The 24,420-nt window shown below is 54.3% G+C and overlaps 1 pseudogene; it reads right to left on the bottom strand.

The window, feature by feature from the left end:
• Nucleotides 1-13,162: 13,162 nt before the first annotated feature.
• Nucleotides 13,163-23,958, bottom strand: LOC148591340 (antigen WC1.1-like; annotated as a pseudogene).
• Nucleotides 23,959-24,420: the final 462 nt, after the last annotated feature.

Below are 24,420 nucleotides of genomic sequence, written 5' to 3' on the forward strand. Positions count from 1 at the left end.
GCCTCTGTGCAGCTGCTGAGGAGCAGGCAGGAAGCACTGGGGAAAACAGGAGGGCTCTGGCCCTGCAGCCTGACTGCCTGCTCTGCGCAGTGACTGCAAGGAGCTGCCTCAGGGCTCTCTGGGAACTGCCTTTGCCCATCTCTTCCCCCATGCTCACAACCCCCTCCCCACCCTGTCTGTAGGAGCAAGGCAGCATCTTCCTAGGTGGGAGAGCGCTGCTGTTGTTCAGGCCCCAGAAGGGCAGGGAATTTATGGGAGGGGAGGGAGCAGAGTGGGAGGAAAGGACGGCGCTCACTTTCCTCATTACAATCCTTGGAAAAGGCACAGGGTTTGGACACGAAGGCCCCCAGCCAGGACTCCGTGGGAGCCAAGCCTTCAGTGTCCCCAGAGCCTGTGATGTGGCCTCCACGAGGCCAAGCATCCGCTGCTGAGACTCCCCAAAGGGAACCCTGCGCTGTGACAGAGGATGCCCATCACGGGGAGGACATGGAGAAGAGCCTTTCAGTGGAGGCTTGTCTCAGCAGCCGCTACTTCACAGAGGTGACACCAAGCTCGGCGCAAGCCAGCACTGCCGGCACCCAGGGTGCAGTGGTGTCATGGGAGGCCCCATTCAGCATCATCTGCAACCTCCAAGGACAAGCGCTGCGTGTCCGCCCTGACAGCACTGCACAGTATCGGTCTGTGCTCTCTTCCCCGGGCAGTGCCTATGGGCCGGTGACTCTACACTGGCAGCCTTCCTGGCAGGCTTTACAACAGCAGCCTTCCGGAATCATCTGCTGCCTTCGAGGCACGCCGCAGCGTCTGCACAGCGACAACGCTGCGCAGTATCTGGCCGTACTCTCCATCAAAACGGAGCCGCTGGAGGAGCTCGCGAGGACTTTCCTGGCGTGCACCGGACAGAGCTTGGGGCAGCTGCGAGAAAGCTTCCTCGAAAGGACGGAGCAAGGGCCAAAGGAGAGCGAGGGCCAGGAACTGGAGGTCGAGGGGAAACGTTTCACCCTCACGGCATCAGGATGCCTCAGTGTTCGACCCAAAGAGGTGAGTGCAAGGCATGGGCCGGGGCAGGTGGAAACTCTTCTCATGTTCAGGTCTGCTACCGTGGCCCGCAGCAACACAGCAATTGGGCAGGGGTTCACAGGGCTGTGCGGGGCATTTTCTGGGGGAAAGATCAGCTCCTTTCACCAATCCCCCTGTCTCCCTTCAGCTCCGCGCCAGAAACTCCTTCTACAACCTGTGGCAACCGGAGGTGACGCGAGTGGAGCTCCTCAAGGATGCCAGGTCCAAGTGGGAGGTGCTGGAGGGGCTCTACACCCATGCACCCAAGAGGGACACTGAGATGGCAGCCAGGAAGAGAGGGCAGAGAGCATGGCACAAGGAGCAGGAGGAGTGCAGTGAAGAGGAGGACCTGGAGGATGATGAGGAGACTTTCCAATGGGAAGAAATGGAGAGGAACACCACGGTGTGCACGAGCTGGGTCACTCCAAGCCTCAGGAGCGTGTTGGGTGGCAGAGCAACATGCCTCAGGCAGCTGCCTGCATGCAAAAGCTTTAATGAAGGAGACAATGTGAGGGAGGCAGCCAACGACTTGCAGAGATCGCCTTCCTCCCCAGCACTGCTGCAGGAAGTCGAGGCAGGAGCAGCTCTTTTGGCTGCAGACCTGGTGCACATGGGGGACAGCATGCCTCTTGTCCCATCACACACCATCGCAGCAAAGGCACACACAGAAAACAGTGCTCTCTCTCCATCCATTGCAACACACCAGGAGCCAGAGGATTCTCCGCTGGCTAAAGGCCCTTGTGCTCACAGAAACACCTCACCTCTTGAAACAGCAATGCCCAAAGACATTGCATCAAGGAGCTCTGCCTTGCCTGCAGGACCTCCTCCACAGGTGAGCAAGAAACTTGGCATCAGCAACATCCACCACCAAAGGGAGAAGCCCTATGAGCAATGCTGAGGTGTTGCAGGGCAGCTCTGGAGAGGTCCCGCTGCCCATGATCGGCAGCTGGCACTCTCAACCATTCAGCCCCTGGCCTGTGTGCCATGGGAAGAATGCCTGCTGCTTTGTGTTTGCAGGCACGGCTGCCATGCCCTGCACACCCTGTGCTAAGTGCAGCCCTGGGGCACCCGCCTCTGGGGCTTTTCTTTGCCCATGCAGGTTGCCTCTGAATTCAGGGAGCAGGAGAAGACACCATCTTCCCTCGAGAACACGCCAGAGGCAGAGCCAGGTATGTACTATCTGCATAGCCACTGTGGGCATGGCGAGCCCATCCCGACACAGCAGTCGGTGCTGAGGCCGGCAGCTGGATGCCCTCGGGGACCGGCTGAGCCCAGGTCAGGAGCCCTTGGGAAGCCCTTGGTGGTGGGGGACATGCACCTGGTGTTGGCCCAGACCCTGACCCACGGCTCTGCTTCCCCCACAGGCACCAGCGCCCTCCCGCGCGCTGCAGCTCCCGCGAGATGGCCCTCGCGCCTCCGGGCAGCGCTGCGAGCTCTGCGCAGAGCTTTCTGCTGTGGCTGCATGTCGGCACAGCGAGAGGAGGAGCACAGCAATGCCGCTGCCAGGCAGCTCTCCTGACATGGGAGATGGAGGCCACCAAAGAGCCACTGCGACAGACGCTCCCTCCTGGCTGCTCCAGCAACGTTGGTGCATCGTGTCCTGCACAGCACGTCCCCATCAATAAAACCCTTGTGTGCCCTTTAGGCGGTGTTTGTGGGAGGTGAACAACCTGTCTTTCACTCACAGTCCTGCTGCTCTCATGATGGATCCCTCTTGATCCCCTCTGTTACCCCCGGTATAACTGAATATTGTACACCAATCCATTTGGAGACAGCCCAGCAAATCAATCTCTTGAGGCTCACTATAACGTCATACTGTGCCATTAACCCTTGTCCATTGCCCTTCCCGGCTCCCTCCCCGAGGTGCTACAACTAAACAGCAATAGTCCTGACAGCTGGGATTCTCTGTGCCATTACAACTGTGAGGATCACCACTAAAGTTTCTTCCAACAATCATCTCTTTAGACCATGGGTTGCAGTCCTTGTCTTTATAGTAACTCATCACCGTCACTTCCCACCATTCTCGTTCTTCAGCAGGCACTCTAACCAGGCATGTGCTAAACGGATTCTGTGGAGTGTTCGTCACTAAGCACAGTGCGTCTTGCCCAATGGCATTCGCAAGGGTTACCCAGATGTTGCCGTCTGGTCCTCCGGGTGGAGCTGAAATCCTGAATTCTCTGCTGGTACGTCCAAGGAGGAAGAAGACAAGAGCTGCTGCAACACCGGTCGTATGCACCGGGCTGCACGTATGCACGTGGTCCCATGCCTGTGGAAACACAAGCATAGCCCTTTCCCCGGGTTATCAGGTCATGTGGCCCAGACCATCAGCCGCTGACTAAGTCACGAACCTGCACTGGTACCTACTGTGGCACCTTTTCTGTTGTAGTCAAAGAAAAAAAGGGGAGAGTTATTAGGGAAGGAAATAAAGTTAAGCACATATACAGCTTTGTCTAGTCTTGCCTGTGGGGACTCCCCCTGCATTCCCCCTTTTATTTTTTTTTTACATGAGGCCCTTCAGAGTGTCATGCAAGCGGTCGACGATGGCTTGGCCTGTAGGGGAATGGGGAATCCCGGTTATGTGCTGAACACCCCCTTGATTTATAAAACTCTGCACCTTTTTGGAAACATCGGCAGGACCATTGTCAGTTTTCACTGTCTGAGGAATGCTGAGAGTTGCAAAGGCACGCTGAAAATGGTGAATTACGTATGTATCAACAACAACAACAAAAAAGTATCAACAGAAAATTGTATCAACAGAAACATGGAGAAACTGAAGCCACCCAAATTCAGCGATACGGGTGACATCCGTTTTTCACAATTGTAATGCTTGTAGGCCTCTCGGGTGTCTTGTGCCCTTGACAATCAGGGCAGGCAGCAACTATAGATTGTGCCTCGAGGTTTGCTAGAAGTTCAAACAATCCTGGATCTGTCCATTCAGGGTTCCATTGCACCAAGGTACCGAAAGGTGGTTGTCCGATCAATGAGGACAAACAATTGAACTATCTGTAATGGGTCAATGTGGGATACAAATCTAGTTTGTAATAACAACTCCACCTGTTGGATTGTTTGAACTGCTGCAGGACTCAAAGTCCTAGGTTCGGAGGGATTGGCAGAATGCTTGAGCAGTTCCAATAAGGGCTGCAGCTGGGAATTTGTGAGACTGAGACAGGGTCTAATCCAATTCAGCGACCCCATCAATTTTTGGACATCTGTAAGCGTTTGAACATTAGCACTAAGTTTAATGGGTTGTGACGTCACTCATTGGGCAGTGACTGTAAGTTCTAAATATTTCCAGGGCTCAGTTCTTTGCACCTTCTCTGGTGCTATAAGCAAGCCAAAATGCTGTAAGGATTGTCTAGCTACCTTTTCTAGATTGTTCAGCTGCTCCCTTTTCTGGGCTGCAAGCAAAATGTCATCCGTGTAATGGTAACAATGGCAGTCTGGGAGTTGCTCTCGAACAGGAGATAAGACTTGAGCAACAAACCATTGGCAAAGAGTTGGTGATTTTTTCATATCTTGAGGTAACACCTTCCATTGATATCTTGTGGCTGGCTCAGAATGGTTGATAGGTAATTCCTATCCAGTGGCACGACCACACGTAGCCGTGCGCTCCACTAGTGAGTTCCACTGTTCCAACTGCTGAATCCCATCCTCATCGCCGATCAGGTTGTGGATGGACTCGGGATTTGGCAATAATTACACAAAACAAGGTGACTACGGCAAGCCTTTATTCAGGTGAAAGCACATTAAAGAAGCAAAGTATGGATAATTACTCTTGAGGTAATACTTGCTGGCAGGATACTGAGACTGAACATTCTCTCAAACTGGCAGATTAGAGGGCTGCTGACAGGCTCCTAACTCGGTGGGCGTCCCTGCGGAGACAATGTAGGCCTCGATGTTAGGAGTCTCGCCCCCTCTCTCTCCGCACTGTCTTTTTATGCCCTGTGCATCCTGCCACGTAGGGCCAGTACATGCTATGAGGCAGACTGGGGTGCGGACAAAATCCACCTTCAGTCATGTAACATTTCCTCCTGAGTGGGCAGGTATGCATACCAGTAAGGTGTCCCAGACGCCAGTCCATGAGTCCTGCCCTTCTCATCTCCCTCCTTCTCGGGTGTTTGACCTTCAAACTAGTTTAGAGGATGTTTGCAGTTAAGTTGGCTACAAGCCCGGTTGAGCAGCCGCCTTCAACTGCTTTTGGAGGAGGTCGGCTGTGAACCTGGCTGAGCAGCCACCTCCGTGCTCCTTATCGCTCAGCCTGGGCAGGCAAACATCTTCTTTCTCAGGATCGGGATTGTATTTTGCACAATAGTTTTATGACTCTACAAATCATACAAATTTTCACCTTTCAACCATACCTCGTGTCAGCATCATTATACAAAGGATACAACACATAACACAGACTAACATAGCATATAGAAATAATAGCCCTAATAACGGTTTCTGTCCTCACTTAAAGCAGTACAATTCTCCAACCCCTACTTTAAAAGACGGATCAAATCCCCCTGCACCTGCCCCCTGGCTGCTGTCAAGCCCTCAGCAACATAAGTCTCCTTGATTTCATTCGCCTTTTCTTCCCTGGCCCCCTTCTCTAATTTTTCAAGGCGATCCAACAAGTCCTGGACCCAGCTGGGCCATTCTTCAGGCACGACGGGGAGGGTCTGGAAGCGGGGGCATAGATGGTGTAGGCGCTGCAGGCGCACGCGGGGGTGCAGGCGTGGGGGGTTAGCGATGGATCTCCAGATGCCAGCGGTTTTCAGTGGCGTGGTGGTCCCGGTCCTGAACTGCTTGCAAAGGCTGCCGTGGCTCGTTTTCACTCTCAGTGCTGGGGTGTTGAAGATGCTGGAGAAGAGGGCAAGAAAAAGGGAGTAGGCGACTCCGGGAGAGGAGGGTATAACGCAGTCGACCTCTCTTCCTCCCCCACTGGACCCAGCGCAGGGATCACAGGCCCTGTGGGTCCTACAGGTACACTGCTCACAGGTTTGGGAGGCTCATGATCTGGCGGTGGCCCTTTGATGCCTTTGGGCAATGGTGGGGCTTGGAACCCCCCGGCTTCTGCGGCTTGTAGGATGGTAACACTGGGCCCGTGAACACCACTTGAGAGGAGGTAGCCGCTTTCATCGGCCCACTCTCTGAACTCAGTGACATGATAGCCACAAGCACCTCCATTGCAGCAGCGCGTTCGACCTTCATTTCCTTTAATACCTGCTGCACCAACTGCCACCCAGTGGCTAATTTGACCCCTTACTCACTTCTTCCCACAATTCTGACACGATCTGGTCCCATGTGGGCTCGAGTAAGGCCTTATCATATTTTAGTCCTCTCGTAGAAAGGATATGTTGGAGGAGCTTAACCACTGCTGCTTCCTCAGAGCTTAGCGTGGACCCCATCTCCTCCCCAGCCGCTCACCTGTCCTGGGTGAGATTCCAAAGTCGTCTTTATGCCAGCGATTTTCCAGGTGCCGGGGCAGCGCCTGTTTCGGCTGGATCCTCCCGCACTCTCGGATACCGCCACTGGTAAGCTCTCCTGGAAGCCTTCGGCGCGAGGGTCCCTGTTTGGGCGCCACTTGTTGGCGAGGGGGTCTCGGACACCACGGACACAATCAATATGATCAAGCAGTGCCAGTTTATTCAGGGTTCCAAGTGTGCTTATATGCAAGGCTTCCCCAATAACGAGAGCACTTCTTTACAATGATTGGTTAAGACCCCACGTCCACGTGTCTAACTATACAGTGCGATAGGCTAACTAGCAGTGTCCACGCATCCTTACGTTTAACGACCGTCCCATTCTACTTGTTTGTCTCGGCTCTTTTACTCCCTCTGACCTTGGCCCACTTCCTTATCCCTTAGTCAGCAGTCCCTTTGTGCTTTCACCGAGGTCTGGCTTGCTCACAACATGGCTGCTGGCCTTCAGAAATCCCGCAGAATTTTTTCCTAATATCTGTGATTCCTAACCTGAACCTCCCCTGGTGCAATGTGAGGCCATTTCCTGTTGTCCTGTTGGTAGGTATTTTGGAGAAGAAACCAACCCTTGCCTCGTTACAACTTTCTGGTGGTTGTAGGGAGTGATAAGGTCTCCCCTGAGTCTTCTCCAGACAAAATAATACCAGCTCGCTCAGCCGCTCCTCATAAAGTCTGTGCTCCAGCCCCTTCACAGCTTTGTTGCCCTTCTTTGGACACTTTCCAGCACCTCCATGTCTTTCTTGTAGTGAGGAGCCCAAAACTGAACACTGTATTCGAGTTGCGGCCTTACCAGTGCCGAATACATGAGGATGATCACTTCTCTGGTCCTGCTGGCTACGCTGTTCCTGATACAAGCCAGGATGCAGCTGGCTGCCTTGGTCACATGGGCACACTGCTGGATCACATTCATCCTGCTGTCAACTGACACCCCCAAATCCTTTTCTGCCACACATCTCTCCTGTCACTCTGCCCCAAGTCTGTAGCACTGCATGGGGTTGATGTGACCAAAGTGCAGGTCCTGGCACTTAGCCTTGTTGAATCTCAGACTTCAACCCATTGACCCAGCCTGTCCTACCTACCCTCTAGCAGATCAGCTGTTCCTCCCATGTGCCAGGGCAGGGGGACACAGGGGCATAGACGGGATCCTGCTGTAAGGCAGACACCTCTGTACTTCAGCTCCTTCACTGCAGCAATCTTGCCCTCCACCAGGCATCCTCATTCACCTCTTCTTCCCTCAGGCTCTGTGCACACTGAGCTGTGGCCAAGACTGAGGTGGACCCCCCAGGGCCATAGCGCAGTGTGAGCAAGTGCCATGTCCTGCTCCTTCCCCTCAGTGCTCCCAGACAAGCACCAGTTTCCTGTGGAGATGGGTTTTTTGTTTGCACCCCCCATTTATATGACCCATCTCCATGGGGGTCTCGCTCTGTGAATGCTCTTCTTCTATGGGCTCTCCACAGTCAGTATGGAGACAAGCAGTGGTGGCTCTGCTCAGGCCAAGCGGCCCTCCACCATGGGGTGAGCACTCACTGAGCCAGCCCTGGGGCCGTGTCAGTCCTGGCCCTACTGCACTACAAGATGTGGGGCTGAGCTCAACCTCTCCTGAAAAATATAGTCTCCCAAAGGTCTGGCACAGAGAACCCTATTCTGATCTGCAAATACATCACTACACTCTCAGATAGGAACACGACTCAGAGAGAGACAGAGAGAGATAAAATAAAAACAGGCCCAGTCCATCCTTGGGAAGATGTTTGTGATGGAAAATGTTTTCATGGAGACCATCAGAACTGTAGCTGTGCTGAACATGGTCCTGCACCTCTTTGCAAATACCTTCATCTGAAGTCCCAGAAAAAAAAAATGGCCCTGAAGGAAGCCATTGACCATGCAAGCTTTTGGCTGCCTTGATGCTTTTCATAATAGCCATTCTAAATATGCATGATTTATTATATCCTACACATATATATATGTAGCTATTTAATACAGGTGCCTCAGCAGATTTGTGTTCTCTTTGGACTGCAGCGGTGACAGGGGAGAGTGTGAATTGTGCCATGGTTACAAGGGACTGTTATAAATAAAATCTAAAATATGTTCACTAAATGTAATCCCCTTATTCAGACTGCAACACAGGCTGACAGTACATGTTGACACAAGGAACTTTCATAAATCATCTCAGGAAATTTATCTGAAAACTTCGGGAACAATGACCAAGGGCTGTTGAGGAAAGCTCAAAACACCTTCTTTCCCTGAAGAACAGAAAATGCCAAGTTTAAGATGCTAAGAAGATGCCAAGAAAATTAAGCTCAGACATTACAATAAGTTAAAATTCATTGGATTCAAACACATAAATAAATCTCAGTTTCACTGTTGTGATGAAGACAGCTTCACTCATTAGCCAGTGATGGCATGCGGGCAATAGCTTTATTTATTCACCTTGGAGGGAGATTTCTTAAAGATATGTATTTATAACATGCTGTCAGCATGTTCATTGTTAGAAGCCCCATTTTATATCCACTGATAACTCTAGGATGCATTTCTGTTAAAAAAAAAAAAGGGAATTCTACAAGTGGGAGCTCTTTAAAACAAAATCCATCTGCTCATGTGGAACCCCAGTGAAGTTGTGGCATTTTGGATGATCAAAGCCTAACAGAACCCAAGCCAAGAACCCTTGGGTGTTCCTGGGCAGCTCAGTCCTCTTGCTCTGGGCTGAGCCCTTCTACCCCATTGAGGACTCTAGGATGCATTCCTGTGAAGGAAAAAAAAAAAATCCTCTTGGATACATAGTCGTTTTCTACCATTTTTTCCTTTGCTGAAGGAGTACTTCATGATTGATAATTTTTTTCAGATAAACAACATATGCTTCTATGGCATGTTTTTCTTCTTGTCAATCATGGACGTTTAGATATACCCCTTATTCCTCTTTATTTTATACCTTTTTTCTCCATCCAGATATTTACAAGACAATTGATGCATTTCTACTAAGAATTAAAAAAAAATCATAGAGGAATGTAAAGCACTCGTTTGTGTTTCTAGTCAGCGTTTCATTTTGTTAGGGCCTCTGAGGGGCAGAATTGCTGTTAACAGCTTTTATAAATTGTATGTGAGCATCCCATTTCTGAAGGGAAGTGTGAACTCTTTAAAGCAAACTCCATATCCTCACACTGGGCCCCAGGGAAGTTACAGAACTTTGGGTGAACAAAGCCCGACAGAGTACTTAGGTGCTCTTGGGCAGCTCAGTTGTCTTGCTCTGAAATGGGCTCTTCCGCACGGCAGTGAAGGATGTGGTGGCCGTGGATCTTCCATCCAGGCCCACAGCTCCCCCGGACAAGTAGAGTTAGGGTGTGCAGGCAGATGCCTCAACCCTGGCTCAGTATGGACTTAACTGAACAGGACGTGAAGAACTAGAGGGTCAAAGAAATCACTGGACACTGCAGCTAACAGAATGAGGCAGAGGGAGTAAAAAGAGGCAGTGGTGTGTAAGCAAGACCCTGACCACTGCACTTGTGTGGCCAAGCCATGTGCCTGGTCACTGCAGTCTATCCCACTTGTATATCCCATTGATGCTTATGAGCATACATCTGTCCCTGCACAGCGGGGAACATGGGAATGGCAGTGTGGGGTGCTGTGTTCATGGAAATCTCAGATTTGTTGAGTTACCTTCTCTTTCCTCCTCTATCACCAGAGCTCAGGCTGAAGGCCGACAGCCAGCAGGGTGGCCAAATTCAGCTAGAGTCCTGCTTGTGAACTAGAGCACTTCTTCTGCCAAACAGGAAAGTCACCTCTTCCCTCTGCTCCCCACCTGCCCCAACCATGACAACACGTGCCCTGCATGGAGTGGTTGGCTGCTTTTGGAGAAGAAGTCCCACCGGGCAAGAGCCTGGGGATGTACTGGAGACAAGGGGCAGGAAGCAAAAACCTCCTAGGCAGTCACAAGCGCCCAGGCAGCAAGGGCAGGTTAAAGCACTCCTTTGCTAGTGGCAGTGGCATTAGTGGTACAGCTGTCTTGTGCTGGCTGCAGGGAGAAAAAGCCTCATTGTCCAGAAAGCCATCCTTCCTCTGTCATTACCTCCTCTAGGAAAGAAGGAGTTGGATAGCTCAAGACAGTGGCTGCGAGCAGGCTAAGAGCTGGGCTGCACTGCCAGTGATCCATGCAAACCTCCCATCTGCCTTGCCAGTTTCCCTTCTTTTGGCCCTCGCCAGATCCCTCCCTTTTCAAACAGAGCCTGCCAGGGTCCTCTGTATGGCTTTGAGTGCTCCCTCAAGGCCTCCATGTCCCTTTGACGTGCTCCCTGTTCTGGCAGTGCCCCTCTGGACTCCCACTCTTTGGTGCTTTAGGGCATCCCAGGGCCCTCCATGCACTGTTCACAGCTCTCCACAGTGCCTCCATGTGTGTTTTAGTGTTCCTGCAGCTTCTCACTGCCTTCTGGGGGACAACTGCTCTGCTGGAGTGTCTTTCAGTGTGTCCCAGGTGCCTTTGGTTTCATCACAGTGCTCACACTTGATTTTTGGTGCATCCCATGAGTCTTTGTCTGCCTCTTGGGGCACCGTAGGACCCCGGCACCATTCAGTGTGTCCGAGCAGCCTCTGAGTGCCTTTCAGCATGTCTCATTTTCTGGTCCATTCTTGGGGCCTCAGGGGCCATTTGGTGTGTGCCAGAGATTTCTGCCTAGTTTTTGATGATTCTTGGAGGCCTCGATCTGCTTTTCAGTACATCTCATGGGTCTTTGAGTTCATTTCCCCCATTGGGCTGCTGTCAATTTTTCAGTGCATCCCAAGGCTCCTTGAGTGAGCTCTGGTGCCCTGAAGGCCTCAGTGAATATCGGGGGCCTCCATGTGTCTCCATCTGTGTCTCAGCAGCTGGTTGGATCCCCTTCCTTCTCAGGGACGTGCAAAGATCCACTGCTCTAGACCACAAGCAGAGATGTCTGATTTTGTCTCGCGGCTGATGGTACCCATTGCCGGGAGAGGTGAACTGTGATGGGGCAGCGAGGCAGGGAGAGGTGGTGGCAGCCACATGGCCCCTGCTCTCCTGTGGCTGGGAAGGCTGAAACCAGGACATGAGTGGAGGATGGATGCACAAGTGGTAATGTGATGGGCAGGCAAAAAAAGCAAAGGAAAACAAGAAGTAGGGGATATAGTTAACTGCACTGTAGGAAAGGAAAATTAAAGCAGGAGGAAACAAAAAATCAGCTCTCAGAAACTGATAGTTTAGCCACAGATGTCTCATCTTTTACATATTCATCTGTATATATTATATAGAAAGAGATACAGGAATAGATGTGTGTGACTCCTTTCTCACTATTCCAGGAGTAGCTCTCTGAGTAGGTTAGCGCAAGGAAACAAATGAGCCGGAGTGAAGGACGAGGCGGGTTTTGTGGGCTTGCCCTGAGCCCTCACTTGCCCATCAGTGTGTGGGATCTCCTCAGGAAGCGTCAGCAAGTCGCAGAGACCCCTGAATGGAGGAGGGAGGCAGTTTGGGTGCCACATGCTGGACAACCATCGAACCCTCCTCCCTACTCAGCTCCCACAGGAGAGGTCTTTCACCCATTCGCACTGGGGAGCAGCTGCTTAAAACCCAGCGAAGGAACAGGGATCCTGTCTCAGCTCCTGTGGGTGCCTGATTTAGGGGTAGACATGACATCTTCTCGGCCATGGAAATATGGGCTAGCATTCAGGGCCTACTGTCACCTCCAGGCTCGCTGCCATGGGTCCCCAGCCCAGCACTCGGGGCTCTGCACAGCTCTGTGCTGCAGCTCTGTGGTGGCCCCTGTCCCAGGGTAGCCCAGGAAGAGCCCTTTGGAAAAGAGCAGGTTGGGGCAGGAGATTGGACTATCCTGCCCAGAGAGACATAATAGGACTCTGCAGACTGGCACATATGGCTGGAAACTCTGCATGAGGTTTGCAGGATGGGAATGTCTAAGACTGACTGTAAGGATGAGAGAGCTGGTCCTGTTCAGCCTGAAGAAGAGAAGGCTGAGAGGGGACCTGATCAGTGTCATAAACACCTTAAGAGGGAGTGAGGAGGATGCGGCCAGCCTCTTTCCAGTGGTGGCCAGCGATAGGACAAGAGGAAACAGCCACAAACTGAAGCACCAAAAGCTCCACAGGAACCTAAGGAAAAAATTCTAGACAGAGTGACAGAGCCCTGGAATAGGTTGCCAAGAGAGGTTGTGGAATCTCTTTCTCTGGAGATCTTCAAAACCCATTTGAACGCAATCCTGTGCCACATGCTCTAGGTGACTTTGTGTGTGCAGGGGGGTTGGGCTAGATGATCTCTAAAGGTCCCTTCCAACCTTAATAATTCTATGATTCTATGTCCCTGCCAGCAGAAATATCCTCCAGCTGGACTCATCACTATTCCCACACCCCAGAGGTCATGGGCTCTTGCAGGAGCACAGCCTGTCTCAGAGCCTGCTCTTCCCAAGATATTCCCCTTACCCACTGCTGGTTTGTGCTGCTTCACCTTCCCTGATCAGCTTTGGGGAGACATCCAACACCTGGGGAGGGAAACACAATCTCTGGGTCAAACTCCCACGTGGTTTTAATAAGAACAAATAGCAATGCATGGGATAAAAGTAGAGAAAAGATGAGAGAGGCAATGTCCAGCTCTTTCTGCTACTAGTGGCAGAAGGGAAAGCAGTCTTTGTCACTCATGACTCTCCAAGCTGCACAGACCTCTCTTCTGTCCCAGCTGCACCCAACCTCATGGTGGTGATGGGCTCTCTCAGACCTGGGTTCAGGGACAGTCTGGCACCAGGGTCCAGTCTCACAGCCTTGGTGTCCTCATGAGGATGTGCCAGGGATGCTCCTTCAGCATCATCATACGCTGTGTCTGCGAAGGGAAAGGATGGGGCTGCTCTGATTGCCCTGGGGGCTCCATCACATCCCCAGCAGCGCACGTTCCCCACTGCAAGCAGCAAGGCCAGTGCATTGCAGTCTGCCCCACACACATGCCCTTCCTGGGCTGTGAATCCCCTTCCTCCCTGTCTCTCACTGCCTGAGACCTTCAGTCCCCTAATCCCACCCCCGTCTCCTCACCAGGAAAACTCCTAAGGCAGGTACCCTCCCCATGCCAGGAGGCCGGGCTCTCAGGCTGCTGCCACTCTCCTGGCACTGGGGACAGCACCCCAGGAGCCAGCAGCTGCATTTCCCTCTCATTTCTCTGTGCCTCCTCAAGCCATTCACCGTCCTCTGCTTCCCTGGGCGCTTCCCAGTCTTGCTGGCTAGGAACACGATCCTTCCCAGGGTCAGGTACTTCTCTGGCATCGTCATAGCCTTCCGCTGGGTCACCTGTGGGCAGGACAGGGACCTCTGAAACGAGAGAGGAGCTGGTGATGACAGGAGCCCTCCCACAAAGCAGAGGAAGGAAGGACATGAAGGAACAAAGGGCAGAGACACTGGTGTTGGTAGGGCCACAGAAGATCCAGCATCCTGGATCCAGGATTATGGGAGTGTGTGTGAGGCAGTGGGGTGCCCTCTCCCCCTGCCACAGGGATAGCAGAGCTGGAGTCTGTACCGGGGCAAGGGATTCCCTGGGACAAACTCAGAGCCTGATGGAGGCAGGGACAAGTTGAGCCCAAGAAAGCCCCATTCAGGCACCCAGCTCAGTGGGGCATATCTAATTCTTGCCCATACTGCAGAACTCCAGAGTCATTCCTGAAGGCAATTCCTCCCCATCCCAATGGTGACACTCAGTGACACAGCTATGGGGAGGAGAGACCAACCTTTCCCCTGCCTCCCTGCCCATTACCTGGTGCTGACTCAGGACGTTCCTCACTGTCCCTGGGCTCGGGCTGCAGCTTGGTCAGGGAACCCTCTGAAGAGGAACCTGGCAAGAGGAGCAGCGAATGCTATCGGGGTGAGCCCTGCTGACCCTGCCAATTGTCAGCCCTGCTGGGGATGGGGACCCACCTAGCAGGGACTGTGTGGGGAGGACAGCCCAGGGCTTGTCCTGCTCCCATGGGACAAATCCCATCTCCAAGGGCCTTTCAGAGCTGCCCTGGCCACCCCCTTCCCTTACCCAACAGGTACAACCGATAGGGGCAGCAGGGCAGGCAGGGAGGAGCTGTGCCCCTGGGCTGGGATGGGCAGAGCAGGTTGGAAGGAAGCTCCTTGCCTGAGCCCAGCACTGGGCTGCTCTCCTGAAAGAACCCGTGACCCCAGCACTGAGGGGACAACTGGCCCGAGGGCTGCAACGGTCCCATCGTGGGTTAGGGCCAGTGAAAAGGGCCCTGCCACGTGCTCTGTTCCAGAACCAACCACACAGACCTGGAGGACCAAACCTCCCCTGCTTCTCCCACACTTGGCTGTAGTCGATCTCCTGGTATATGGCCTCAGAGAAGGGCTCCAGAGATCTCCTGGAGGCTGAGGACATGGGCAAGATCAGCACAGGCACATGGAGAGAGAAGGACCCCGATGTGGGCACTAAGCCCTGCCACCCAAGCCAGACGAGCACTGAGCCCACAGCCCAGACACACTGCTCTGCCCAGGTACTACAGTCAGATCCCCAGTGACAGCAACGCCCCTGTGGAGATGGTCTGGGGCAATGTCAACTCATGCTCTCTCTTCAGAGACAGCCCCCATGTCCCTTTCGGCTCCAAGTCAGTCCCTGCTCTGACCAGGGAGCAGCTCCCATAGCTCCTCTCCCCAGGGAGCTTCTCACTCTCTGCCAGACTGGTCCATAAAATGATCCTGCCCTGACATGGGTGAACAGGGCAGGACAGAGGAAGCAGCCCAGGGACCGACTCCCACTCTGAGAGACCCCCTGCCCTGAGCTCCTCTTGGCACTGCTCCTGCCCCACAGCCTCCCCTAGCACTGTTCAGAGCGTAGCCAGCAGCGTCGCTGGACGTCTCCTGCTGGTCCCATCTCTCCCAGTCCCTCGCTGCCTTTTCGCTCCTCCCCCATCACCATCTCCTCCTGCATCAGCTCTCCCATAGCTCCTGCTTGCGGGTGTCCCACAAACAGTGAAGGAATAGGGAATAAGGCAGGAGGTAGCACCCCCACCCCAGCCCCTCTGTGCCCTCACACACACCCCACAGCCCCCACAGGGCTGCCAAGAGGCATCATCCACCCTGGCACTGCTGGGGAAGGACCCACCTCTGTGCTGAGCCCTGGCTCTTCGCACTTGCCCTGCCAGGAGGGCCAGGAGCAGGCAGAGCAGGGCCCCCAGGATGATGCAGATGACAACAGGCACGGAGACTCCTCCGCTTTCCCTCTCCTGCCTCTGGGTGAGATCTGCATGGGTAGTGACATGGACGAGGCAGACCCTTGCCTGGGGCACATTGGGGCCCAGGGACACCCCAGTCTCGACCCCACTCTGAGAGACATCGCACATGGCAGGGCTGGGGGGCCCTGTACTGGCATCTCTCACACTGCTGGGTGACTCACAACCCTCCGCAAATCCACCCGCTCCCACCCCTGGGCCTCCTCTCTGAGGCCCTGCATCCCAGCACAGGGCCCCTTCCTTTGGGCTGCAGGTCACAGCCTGGCCCCAAGGAGACCCAACACAGGGAGGAGGACAGGTTACCTGCTTGCGGGGCTGCTGTTGTCATCCTGGGTGCAGCTGCAGAGCAGGGAGAGAGATAAGGCTGTGCCTGTGCATGTCCCCTCCAAGTGCCATCAGAACAGTCCTTCCCTGGGTGCCCATGACAGGCCCTGGGCTCTCTGCTCTGGGTCATGGGGAGGACAGCACGGACAGCCCAGGACAGGCATTCAGGGGGCTGCAGAACCCCACAGGAAAAGTCATGAGGACACCCTGCCCCATAACAGCTGTTCCCCACCAGGCACCCAACCTCTGCAGGGACATCCCCTGCTCTGAGGAGTCTGGGGCCCTGTGAGGGCCCAGCTGGGATAACATGTCCCCAAACAAGGGGACCAAGCACTGCCACTCACCGGAACAATTCACAGCAGCATCTTCCTTGTGCTGGCAGGCACCACTGTTGCCACACTGCACCGTGCAGTCCCAGAGAGACCGCTCTGTCCCTCTGCACTTCACTTGCTGCAGCCAGATGGGACCCGTCCCCTCCCCAAACGCAGCCTCCCCCAGGGCAGACACGGCAGGGCCACAACCCAGCTGCCTGCAGGCCACCTCAGCATCCTTCATGTCCCAGGAGTCGTCACACACCGTCCCCCAGGCGCCGTGGTGCCAAACCTCCACTCTGCCCGAGCAGCCGTCCTCTCCTCCCACGACACGAATCTTCTCCATCTCTGGAAAACACAGAACCCTCCATGTCATTGGGGTAGTTGGGAGGGTCTGGTCAGGTGAGAAGGGCACAGGGAGCAGCAGTTACCTGTGCAGCTCGTAGAGTTGGGGCACTCGGCTGCTAGAGCTGGAGGTGTTTCTGATTGTCTCGCTGTAGAAGGAAACACTACAGTGAAGGAAGGGGCTGCTTTATCATAGAATGAATCATAGAATGCTCAAGGTTGGAAGGGACCTTTAGAGGTCATCTAGTCCAACCCCCCTGCACACGCAGGGTCACCTAGAGCCCGTTGCACAGGACTGCATCCAAGCGGGTTTTGAAGATCTCCAGAGAAGGAGACTCCACAACCTCTCTGGGCTGCCTGTTCCAGCGCTCTGTTATGGGGGTCATGTGGACAGGATCAGGACTGACCTGTGCTTGAACCTCCCAGCACCTCCCCCTGCTCATGGACAAAGGTGAACCCCCCTGATAATGCCGTGTGTAACAGTGCTGGACTCCAGGGTTACCCTGGCTGCTCATCCCAAAAGGTTTCCTGGTTAGCAGAGGAGCAGGAGCATGTCCCCAGGGGGAGGCTGTTTCCAAGCTCTGATGCCAGCAATGCCCTGGGCACACCCTGGTTCCTACATAACCTTGAGCCACCAGCACCACATTCTCGCTCCCCCTTCCCATTCCCTCAGCAAACCACGGCCATGAGTGGAATGCTCTGCATGGACTTCCCAAGCTAAAAGGTGATTGTCCGGGCCCCGTCTATTCACAACAGAGATCAACAGGCACCTCCAAGAGGTGTCCAAGGTGCGGTAGAGGAGATCACCAAGGTGAGGTGGAGGCTGCATGTGCCTCTTCCCCTCGTTGGCCATGTGGGTAGCTCAGGGCAGCTGCTGCTCATGGATATGTTGTATTTGTGTCACTGACAGCAGAATGATTTGATACGGAAAGTAAAAGCCACTCCAGACCCCTTCTCAACATTGTGCCTTGCTGAACAGGGAGCAAGACCTACTGTGAGCTTTGCACCCACATGGCTCCAGCATTACCATTGCAGGTGATGTGGGTCTCTTCTCGTTGGTCATCACAGGACTGTGGGTTCCAGGGATCAGAGGGGCACTGCCAAAAGGAGCTGTTCCTCTTCCCACACTCAACATGATCCAGCCATGTATGGCCAGATACCTTCCTATATGGCAGGTCTGTTTCAAGGAATCCTCCATCTCCACAGCCCAGCTGTTTGCACACCAGAGACACAGTGCTCGAAGTCATCAAGTTGGAGCAAACACTCCCCCATGACCCGTTGTAGAAAACCTGCAGGCGCCCAGAGCAGCCATCACTGTTCTCCAGCCTCAAGGCCACAAACTCTGGAAGGAAAAACACAAAGCTGGGGGGAACAAGCCGGTCCTGGAGTGAGCAGAGATAAACATAACGATAATTCCTTAGGGCATTCTATGGCATCCATGAATAGGGAGGATTATTCTAAGAATCATAGAATGCTTAAGGTTGGAAGGGACCTTTAGAGGTCATCTAGTCCAATCCCCCTGCACACACATCCCCCTGCATGTGACACAGGACTGCATCCACATAGGTTTTGATGCTCTGTCACCCTCATTGTCAATAATTTTTTCCTTAAGTTTCTGTGGAACTTTTGATGCTTTAGTTTTTGGCCATTTCCTCTAGTTCTACCAGTGGCCACCACTGAAAAGAGGCCAGCACCATCCTCCTCACTGCCTCCCTTGTATACACTGATCAGGTCTCCTCTCAGCCTTCTCTTCTCCATGCTGAACAGGCCCAGCTCCATCAGAATCTTCTCATAGGGCAGATGTTCCAGGCCCCTGGTCATCCTTGTAGCCCTGTGCTGGACTCTCTCCAGCAGCTCCACATCCCTCGTACTGTGTGGCCCAGAACTGGACACAATACTCCAGATGTGGCCTCCTCACGGCTGAGCAGAGGGACAGGATCACCTCCCTTGACCTGCTGGAGACGCTCTTCTTAATGCACTCCAGGATCCCATTAGCTTTCTTGGCCATGAAGGAACACTGCTGCCTCATGGTCAACTTGTCGTCCACCATGACACCCAGGTCCCTCTCTGCAGAGTTGCCTTCCAGAAGGTCGGTCCCCAGCCTGTGTCTGGGGTTATTCCTCCCCAGGTGTGGAACCTTGCACTTGGCCTTGTTGAATTTCATGAGATTTCTCACCGCCCAGTTGTCCAGTCTGTCCAGGCCCCTCTGGATGGCAGCGCAGCCCTCTGGGGTATCAGCTGCTCCTCCCAGTTTTGTATCATCAGCAAACTTGCTGAGGGAGCACTCTGTGCCTTCATCCAGGTATTGATGAATAAATTGAACAGGGCTGGACCAACGACTGACCCCTGGGGGACACCGCTAGCTACAGGCCTCCAACTAGAGTCTGCGCCACTGATCACCACTCTCTGGGCCCTGCCATCCAGCCAGTTCCTAATCCACCTCACTGTCCATTCATCTATCCCACACTTCTGGAGCTTGCCTAGGAGGGTGTTGTGAAGGATGGTGTCAAAAGCCTTGAAGTCGAGATAGATGGCTCTTCCCTCATCCATCCAGCTAGCCATTCCATCATAGAAGGCTATCAGGTTAGTCAAGCATGATTTCCCCTTGGTAAATCTATGCTGACTACTCTTGAGCACCTTCTTGCCCTCCACGTGGCCCCCGTGCCTCCACCAAGAAGCAGGGAATCTTCTAGACATCCCAGGGCTCAGATAGTCAGCGGGCACTGCCAGCAAGGCACTGTTTTACCAAGGGAGCAGAGAGAAGAACCCAATGTGCAGCACTACCCTCCCCCCTGACCTGTGGGGACACCTGTGCTCTCCCTATAGCCCTGAGCAGGTCCTGTGGGGACTGTGCATGGGTGTCCCCAGGACCAGGCAGGAAGGGGGCTCAGGGCAGTCGGGGCACTTCCACCATGTCCAGCTTCTCCCTCGTCCCCTCCTCATGAAGCACCAGGCTCCCACCACGGCTGCCTGCACAGACCTGAGCAGATGACTCCTGCATCCTCTTTGTGCCTGCAGTTGTGCTGCCCCCAAGGCCTGGCCGGGCATTCCCAGAGAGCAGCTTCATCCCCAGAGCAGTTCACGTCATCCAGCCAGATGTGCCCAGAGCCTTCCCCGTAATGAGCAGAGCCAGTGAAATTCACAGCCACCCCGCAGCCCAGCTGGCGGCAAACAACGGTGGCATCCAGCAGGTCCCAGGAGTCGTCACAGATGGTCCCCCAGGTGCCGTTGTAGTAGATCTCCACTCTCCCAGCACAGCGCCCTGCCCTGTGCACCAGCCGCACCTGCCGGCTCCCTGCATCCAGGAGAAACCCGGCTGTCAGGGGCTCGCAGCCCTGGGGAGCACAGCACATTGGGGACCGTCAGAGCAACTCACCTGAGCAAACCACCCCCACGTCCTCGGCAATTCCTGCAGGTGCTGCCGCAGGCAGGGAGGTGTTGCAGAGGGTCAGGTGAGTCTCCTTCCCTGCACACTGGACCCTTCTCAGCCCCACGGGGCCCGTCCCTCGCTCAGGCTTCGGCGGGTTGTAAGCTTGCTCTGCCTCTCCGCACTGGAGCTGCCGGCACACCACGCTGGCATCGTTCAGGTCCCACTGGTCATCCAGGACTCGGACCCATGTCCCTTTCAGGGGCATCTCCACGCGCCCGTCACAGCGGCTCCCTCCACCTACCAGACGCAGGGATCCAGAGAGTCCTGCTCAGAGAGAGGGGAAATGTTCTGCATGCTGCCTTGATTCCCTTTCTCATGCCCTTGGACATCCTGGAGCTCACCTATCCATATCCAGCTCATAGTGAGGAGCTCAAGGAGGGGAGTGCTCCAAGGGATTTTGTTTTCCAGGCCCTAAACCTTGCTGAGCTCTAATATTATCTCAGTAATGGAAATGGGAAAGCATTGGAGGTCAAGCCAAATCCCTGAGCCACGAGATATGTCCTTATTGATGAATCTGGAGCAGCTTCAGCAGCAGGAAGTGGTGGCCTGTACCACCTGGGTGCATGGAGGCCTGGGTGACAGGGTGAGCAGTAGCCTTGCTCCATCTTCAAGCTGGGACTGGCTCCTGCTGGGACAGCTCTGCCCTTCTACATCCCTAGGGATCTGGGACATGGAGCTTGTGTCCTTAGCAAGAACCAGAGGGATGAGGGCCTTCTTTACAAAACAGGAAAAGTTTGAGGTTTATACTGACAAGGAGCAAGGGCAAATCCTAGCCCCAAGGTGCTGCTCAGCCTCAGGAATTGCTCCTGCTGGGCACACTCATGGCAGTCCCCGCAGGCTGTTGGATCAGGGTCTGGTCTGGGATGGGGGTATGGGCTGCAGGAGGGAGCAGAGGATCTTTCACAGCTGCAGGGAGTGGAGCTGTGTCCCGCAGTTCCCTCCTGACCCTGTGCCCCAGGAGACAACAGAGGAGCCCAGGCCTGCTGGTGGCCCCAAGGCCTGAACTAGATGCCCTGGAACAGCAGAGATGCCGGCTCCCTGCTCAGCTGTCATCTCCCCCAAGGAAATATGCTCTGAAAGAGCTGGCAAAGCTCTCTGAATCCCTCCATGGGAACCCATAGTTTCTCTAGCAGGAAATTCAGTTTGTCACTATCAGATACTCCCCTGCTTTGTGTTTCCAAGTCACACAAAAGGGGCAAAATGAATTAATCCATTTTTCCTCAACTCACCTGAGCAAAAAACACCAGCATTGTTGTCAGGCAAGCATGGGGACACCCCAAGAGCAGTCACAGGGCACTGTCCCAAATGGGATTCGGTCCCATTACAGTGGAAAGTGTCTCTCCAGACAGGGCCTGTTCCTCTCCCAAAGTGTCCTCCTGCAGGAATGGACTCAGCAAATCCACAGTTGAGCTGATGACAGAGACCATGAGCGTCGGAGATGTCCCAGCCAGAGTCACAGAGGGTTCCCCAGATCCCCTCCACTTCGATCTCCACTCACCCTGAACATGCCGTGCTGCCATTCACGAGCCTGAATCCTGTGTACTCTGGGGAAAGAGGAAGGAAAGTGAGGATGGCTTTGTGCTCTTGCACCCTCAGATGCTGGAGGAGATGCCAAGGGAATAGCAGCCCTTTCTGCTCCTTCCACATCATTTTAAGATTACAGACAACAACTCCACCTCACTTCCCTGCTCCCTGTTTCTTAGCACATAGCTTATGGGTGGCATTTCACACTGCCTCCCTGAATGCTCACGTGTGCAGGTGACACCAGCGTGGTTGGCATGGCTGCAGGTCTGGTTGCTGAGGGACCTCCTGGGGCAGGAGGAGAGGAAGGGCTCATTCCCCACACACTGCAGCTCTCCATCCCAAATGGGACCGACCCCCTCTCCAAAGTGAGTTCCCCCACGGATGGGCAGCGCAGTGCCACACTGCAACTCCCTGCAGATAACGCCAGCAGCTTTCACATCAAAGTGTGAGTCACAGACTGTTTTCCACTGGTCTGCATCTCTGATCTCCACACGTCCGTAACAGGGGCTATTTCCTCCAACCAGCCGAACAAATCCTGGGGAAAAAAAAAATTAAAAAGCCCACAATGACAGGGAGTTTCCACAAGCTTCTGGCAGTTACATACCATGGCAGCCACATTCACAGGATCCCATTAACGTCAAACAGCAGCTCTCAATAGGTTCTGATGACACAAACCCTTCAAGATCCTCTGCACCTCCTCTCACACCCACACAGTGCTCTGGAGCTTGTCTCAATCACATACCCATAGCCACAGGCACTGCTCAGGGAAATGCTGCTGCCCCACAGGCTGCCCCACTGCTTGGCACAGATCCCCAGCACCACGGCCCTAACGATTGCTGCAGTCTGTTCAGCCATGAACAGTCTGTTCAGCTCAGAGACAGCCTGGGGAATTGCCTTGGAACAGCCCAAAATGCTCCCTGTTCTCAGGGTGTCCTGCGCTGTCAGAGGGGTCTGTGACACGGACCCAGCAGGACCAGCCTGAGCCTGTGGTGACGTGGGAGGGAGCAGACAGTGGCCCCACAGACACCAACCCAGAGCTCGTGGGGGGCTGGTCCTTACGGGGTGGCCCTGGACAAGGGGTGCCCTGCTCATCCCCCTGCTTCTCTGCCCCAGGCCCTGCTCTTGTCCCCTCTGAAAAGCCACTTTGGGCCAGCCAAGGCACTCCTGTCTGTGAGGAAAATGACTGCAGGAGCCTCAGACACCTTGTACCATTTCCCCAGCCATGGGGTGCGGAGCAAGTCATCCTGAGGTCTGGAGCACAGGGACACCCAGCACTGCCAGGAATATCCTGGCAGAACCTGAGGAGATTGATGGAGACCTAGAACCTGTAGAGCAGGGTGAGGGATTCATTTCTCAGCCTGAGGCACCACTTGAGGGTGGGCTGAGCCCCCAGGATCCTGATGGGGTCTGTGCACCCCGTGGTGGGCTCACCTGGGACTTTCCCCAGGGACAGCAGCAGCAGAAGCTGCAGTAGTACAGTGGAAGTGGCAATGTCAGGGTCTGAGCTGGTACCCACACACTGCTCCTTCAAAGCACAGCCTGGTACTCCCCTAATCCCAGGCCCCACTCCAGAGGTGAGGAACTGGATGACTCCTTACCTGAACAAACAACTCCGGCGTCAAAAGCATGACCGCAGTAGTGGTTATCCCAACCACCATGTGTGCACTCAGACAAAGCAGTCTCGGTGCCTTGACAGCCTACAGTGTCCAGCCAAATCTGGCCAGATCCTGGCCCAAAATATCCATATGGAGGGACACGGAGAGGAAATCCACAGCCAAGCTGCTTACAAACTACAGCAGCATCTTGTATGTTCCAAAAAGCACCACACACAGTACCCCATTGGCCCTGGCGTTTCACCGCCACTCTCCCAGCACAGCGGCTGTCTCCATCCTCCAGCCTCACCTCCACAGCACCTTCAAACATAGACACAGGGTCGGTTAGGAGGGTACTGAGCCCCAGCACAGTGACTGTGTAGGGTCCTAGGGCTGAGTCCCAGTCTCTGGGGTGTGAGACATCTCCCCTCTGCACTCTTGGGATGCTCACAGACCCATTTCCTTTACCCCGATCCACCATGGGTACCACTCAAATGCACCCACCACCTGCAGGGCTTTATGGGTCCCCAGGGAGCATTGAGATGATCCCCATCTTCCATTCCAACCCTCATTCCCTCCTCAATTACAGGGGAGAGCTCACTCTTAGCCCACACTTACTCAGCCCTTACCCCAGCACAGTCGCACCCAGACGAGCAGCCACAGCACCCAAGAGGTGCAGAGTCCTTTTGCCTCCATCTGCAGCCTCCTGCCCTGATGGCACTGCCCTGATGCACCCTCTCCCTGCCACAGATCCTGGAGACTTGTGCAGGACAACAAACATGGGAGGCCAATATATATCTGCAGGTGCCGGCCCAGCTCCCGGACGAGCCAATCGAAGCAGCAGGCACCATTTTAGACATTATCGGGAGTTATCTCCCTTCTGTCACAGCCCAGCCCTCCAATGAACTTCTCGAGCGCCGTTCATGACCATATATGCAGCACAGCTCCACTGCGGATGTCCTGTTCACTGCTCTGGGGCATCATCATGGGGCCCATCCCAGTGGAACAGGGCAGACCACGGAGGGAAATGGGTCTGTCACACTTTGTATTCCACTCGGGTGACTGGGAACTTTGGGGATCTCATATGCTGTGTTTGCCCGAGTTCCCAAGGTGCAAGTGTCCAGCTTTCCCCATGCCATGAGAACTGTGGAGCTGGGA

The sequence above is a fragment of the Tinamus guttatus genome, unplaced genomic scaffold, assembly GCF_059628265.1.
Source record: "Tinamus guttatus ecotype Peru unplaced genomic scaffold, ASM5962826v1 Tinamus_guttatus_pri_ptg000862l, whole genome shotgun sequence".
Taxonomy (NCBI): Eukaryota; Metazoa; Chordata; class Aves; order Tinamiformes; family Tinamidae; genus Tinamus; species Tinamus guttatus.